The sequence below is a fragment of the Saccopteryx leptura genome, chromosome 9 (assembly GCF_036850995.1).
Source record: "Saccopteryx leptura isolate mSacLep1 chromosome 9, mSacLep1_pri_phased_curated, whole genome shotgun sequence".
Classification (NCBI taxonomy): domain Eukaryota; kingdom Metazoa; phylum Chordata; class Mammalia; order Chiroptera; family Emballonuridae; genus Saccopteryx; species Saccopteryx leptura.
In genome coordinates this window covers 37,039,673-37,044,993 of record NC_089511.1, presented here as the reverse complement: position 1 = coordinate 37,044,993, position 5,321 = coordinate 37,039,673, and the positions used below count along the sequence as shown (strand labels likewise).

The 5,321-nt window shown below is 44.3% G+C and overlaps 1 non-coding gene across 1 annotated transcript; it reads right to left on the bottom strand.

The window, feature by feature from the left end:
- Positions 1-269: 269 nt before the first annotated feature.
- TRNAT-GGU (transfer RNA threonine (anticodon GGU)) lies at positions 270-345 on the bottom strand. Its single transcript has one exon. It is a non-coding gene; the product is annotated as a tRNA-Thr (tRNA).
- Positions 346-5,321: the final 4,976 nt, after the last annotated feature.

Sequence of the window (5,321 nt, the reverse complement as noted above, 5' to 3'; positions counted from 1 at the left end):
TGGAAACGGGGAGGCAGTCAGACAGACTCCCACATGCGCCCGACCGGGATCCACCAGGCATGCCCACCAGGGGGTGATGCTCTGCCCATCTGGGGCATTGCTCTGTTGCAACCAGAGCCATTCTAGCGCCTGAGGCAGAGGCCATAGAGCCATCCTCAGCGCCCGGGCCAACTTTGCTCCAATGGAGCCTTGGCTGCTGGAGGGGAAGAGAGAGACAGAGAGGAAGGAGAGGGGGAGGGGTGGAGAAGCAGATGAGTGCTTCTCCTGTGTGCCCTGGCCAGGAATCGAACCTGGGACTTCCGCATACCAGGCCGATGCTCTACCACTGAGCCAACCAGCCAGGGCTGATTAAAACACTTATTTTAATCATAAAATTTGTGCGAAACTTATTTAAATTCTATTCAGGCAAAAATTTGCGTTTGTAACTCTTGCATTTGTGTACTTGTTGAGGACAATCTCATCTGATGCTCCAGCAGTAGTCTGCTCATCACTAACAGCTCCAAGATTTTCGGGAAACTTATCAAGGTGACTGTTCGGGAAGTGAATCTTAATGCTTATGTTCCATCCAATGTCGCGGAAAGTCAACAGCATCCTTTGAACCAGAAGTTCATAGTTTTCTGCTTTTCTGTTGCCAAGGAAGTTCTTTGTAACTGCCACAAAAGACTGCCATGCTGCTTTTTCCTCCTCATTCATCTTCCTGGCAAATTCTTCATCACGTATGAGGGTTCGAATCTGAGGTGCATTGAATACACCTGCTTTTATCTTCTCAAAAGACAAGGCAGGAAAAGCAGAAATAATATATTGAAAGCATTCACTTTCTCTATTCAAAGCCTGAACAAACTGCGTCATTAAACCGAGTTTGATGTGAAGTGAGGGAAAAATGATCCTGTCTCGATTAACTACAGGTTCATTCACAATATTTTGCATCCCTACTTCCAGAGCTTCACGTTTCAGCCACTCCTTCTGTGTCCAGTGTTTCCCCCAAGCTCAGCTGTCCCACAAACACAGAAAGCAAGGATACTTGGTGAAACCTCTAAAATTTACCATTTTAAGATCCACACAAATGATCCAGTTATGCTCCTCATACTTCAGTAAGTCGAGGACAATTTTTAGGTCATTATAATCTTCTTGCAGATGAATTGAATAACCAATTGGAACCACTGCATAAACACTACTGTTGTGTAGGAGAACACATTTCAGACTGTTCATAGCTGTCAAGAAATAGCCGCCATTCTGTTGGACTGTAAGTGGTAACACCTAGCTGGCTGAGAAGACTACTGATACCATGACAGTAAACAAAGTATTTGTCTTTGGGAAAAAAGTCCACAAAAATTTGTTCACACTTCCTGAAATGGGATACTTTAGCTCAGTGGTCCCCAACCTTTTTTGGGCCATGGACCGGTTTAATGTCAGAAAATATTTTCATGGACCGGCCTTTAGGGTGGGACGGATAAATGTATCACGTGACCGAGACAAACATCAAGAGTGAGTCTTAGATGGATGTAACAGAGGGAGTCTGGTCATTTTTTAAAAATAAAACATCGTTCAGACTTAAATATACATAAAACGGAAATAATGTAAGTTATTTATTCTTTCTCTGCGGACCGGCACCAAATGGCCCACAGACCAGTACCGGTCCGCGGCCCAGGGGTTGGGGACCACTGCTTTAGCTGACCGGTGAAGTACATTCTTTTCTTGAGGCCTGGAGGTTAATAACTCAGCTGCTTTCTTTGATAGGCCCAAATCTTTTACTTAGTCATTCAATTCAGGTTGGCTAAACTGCTGAGGGTTTAATGACTGCTTGGCATCAGAAGAAGACCCTTCAGATTCTACAACCATTTCCTCATGCATCTTATCAAAATACACTTGATCACCATGTTCACTTTCTTCATCCTTAGAAGAAATAAAACCATTGAAAACTGGAACCGGGAGTGTCTCAGAGTGTGGGATAGGTCGTATTGCTGAAGGAATATTAGGATATGTGATCATATGCTGTTTTTTCTTGCCGATGCCCTTTGTATGGATCAGACAGAAATAACAGCCACTGCTGTGGTCCTTAGGTTCATGCCAAACCATGGGAATACCAAAAGGCATTCCTTTGCATTTTTCTTTTGTCCAGTCATGAAGCATTTCCTCACAATTATGGCACACAATATGAGGAGCCCAATTCTTGTCTTGATCACCAAGGGGAACTTGAAAATAGGCAATATATGCACATGTCACAAATGATGAAATATTGTGCCTTTGATGTTGAAGTGTGTAACAGCCACATATATAACTGAAGGTGTCAGGACTATTCTTACATTTACGCCTACTCGAAGAAGCCATGATTCAATCTTAAAACAAAATAAGAGGGTGTTTTTATCAGATAATAATTTTTTTACATTTAAAAACAACTACAATTATGTAAAAGTGATGTTTGTAAAACATTAATTGCCTTGTGGTTATGTTCAATCCAAGAGTTGCTGCCCTTTAACTCCAATTTAAAAACCAATGCATGCCATTAACTGTAACAAAAAGCAATTAGAATTGCATAAAAACTAGAGCATGCACCAAAAAATGAATTTCAGATTTGGAATCAGCGATGCAGAAATATACAAAAAAGTTCTAAAACCTCATGCAACAGAAAATGAGGAAAAAAATTGTTCCCCAGTGATTGGTTAAACAACTAGATGTTGTAGAATAGATAACTTTCTCATGCAGAATTCCAAATAATTTATGTCTACACCCTGCCCTAATGAGGTAGAGCATAGCTACTCCCTCCTTAAGCATCTTGACTTCCAAAAAGTACAGTATGGAAACGGGAGAAGCAACTTTTACCCTGGAGAAGCCTGGCAAACACTACCTCAGCCAGGTGCCCAAGGTCAGAAGGATAGCATGCACCCTTAATAGGATGCCATCAGAAGGCACTTCAGCTTTAAGGTCGCCTTCTCTGAAACCCACAACCTAAGTCTAACCATGAGGCAAACGGCAGAAAAATTCCAACTAAGGGACATTCTACAAAATACCTGACCTCAACTCTCACAATCATCAGGAACAAGAGAAATCCAAGAAACTGTCACAGGCAGGTGGAGCCGAAGGAAACGTGGTAACTAAACGTAATGCGAAATCCAGAATGGGATCCTACGACAGAAAGAAATAAGGAAAGCTGAATAAAGTATATTAATAATGTATCAAGGCCCTGGCCAGTTGGCTCAGCGGTAGAGCGTCGGCCTAGCGTGCGGAGGACCCGGGTTCGATTCCCGGCCAGGGCACATAGGAGAAGCGCCCATTTGCTTCTCCACCCCTCCGCCGCACTTTCCTGTCTCTCTCTTCCCCTCCCGCAGCCAAGGCTCCATTGGAGCAAAGATGGCCCGGGTGCTGGGGATGGCTCTGTGGCCTCTGCCTCAGGCGCTAGAGTGGCTCTGGTCGCAACATGGCGACGCCCAGGATGGGCAGATTATTGCCCCCTGGTGGGCAGAGCGTAGCCCCTGGTGGGCGAGCCGGGTGGATCCCGGTCGGGCGCATGCGGGAGTCTGTCTGACTGTCTCTCCCCGTTTCCAGCTTCAGAAAAATGAAAAAAAAAAAAATTAAAAAAAAAATAATGTATCAATATTGACTCATTAATTGTGACGAATGTACCCTAGTGATACAAGATGTGGATACTAGGGGAAATGGGCTGTGGGGTACATGGGAAGCCTTGCACCACCTTTACAACTGTTCTGTAAGTCTAAGACTATTAGAGAATAAAAACTATTAAAAATTTAAGAGAGTTAGGCATTGTGCCAGAGAGTGAATCATTGTTCAGGCCCACCAGTTCCCACGGTCACTCTGCAGCCCGGCTGCCACACTGCACAGGCTCTTGCTAGACATGTTGTGGGGGGTGAGATTCCTTGAGCAGGTTCGTGGTTGGGGCGAGGCTGCTTGGGTACTGTAAATTGTCACTGGAGGAAGCTCCAGGCCAAAACAACAAAAGAGAAAAGAAACGACTCCTGTCCTCTATCCCCCTTCAGAAGGCGAGTAACCTAATAGAGAAAAACTAAGCAAATCACAAGCTCCGAGGGGCAGCGGAAAGAGAAGCGGAAGGTCACCTCAGCTTTAGTAGGAAGTGTGCAGTGGGTTCAAGTTTACGTAGAAGAGTCACTTTACTCTCATAGTAATAATACTCCTGGGAGTGGGCCACGGCTGATGTCACTCTCTTTACAGAGGAGCCAGCTGAGTTCAGGAGAGCAGACAAGTTCACTGTCAGATGAGCAGGAGCTCTGCATTCAACAGCACAGGCTGCCTGACTGGGCATCGGGGTGGGAGATGAGGGGATACCTCGCAAGACTTCCAAAGACATCCATGCCTCGAGATCACTGCTGTCTGAGGTCAAGGACAGGATGAGAGCTGCAGCTACCCTGGGCATCAGGTTAGACCCTCTGGAGAGCGTTCAGGACAGGGGACATTATCTCCCATCCAGGTTATTAGGCCGGTCAAATGTACCTCCAGACAGATGGAATGACAGAACACTTCTACCTTTTATCACTCAAGTTTAAAGTTGTTTTGACGAGCATCCAGAACATCTAATACACTCTTGTTTTCAGTTGAGGCTAGGAGTCCATTTGAAATGCTCTCAAATTGCCTTGGCCTTCAGCTACAACAAGGCAAATTCTGGGAGGTCCTGGGCCCTTGAGAAACTTTTATTTTTAATTAACAAATTTCAATTTCTGGGAAATTTTTGGTTTACAGCAAAATTGAGTAGAAAGTAGAGTTCTCACACATTCTTTTCACTCAGTTCCCCCTATTGTTAACATCTTGCATTACTTTGGCACATTTGTTACAACTTATGAGCCAATATTGATATATTATTAACTAATAGTTCCATAATTTACATTAGGCTTCACTCTTTGTGCTGTACATTCTATGTGTTTCTTACATGTATTCCCCATGACAGCATAACATAGAATAGTCATACTGCCCTAAAAACTCCTGTGTTCACCTCTTCAATCCTCTCCCCCTGAACCCCTAAAAATAACTGATGTTTTTAATCTCTCCAAACTTTTATCTTTTTCAAAACATTATATAATTGGAATAATACAATATGTAACCTTTTTAGATTATCTTCTTTTACTTAGAAACAAGCATTTAAGATTCCTCCACGTGCTCTGGCCAGTTGGCTCAGTGGTAGAGCATCAGCCTGGCAAGTAGTAGTCCTGGGTTTGATCCCCGGCCAGGAGAAGCGCCCATCTGTTTCTCCACCCCTCCCCTTCTCCTTCCTCTCTCTCTCTCTCTTCCCCTCCCGCAGCCAAGGCTCCACTGGAGCAAAGTTGACTGGGGCGCTGAGGATGGCTCCATGGTCT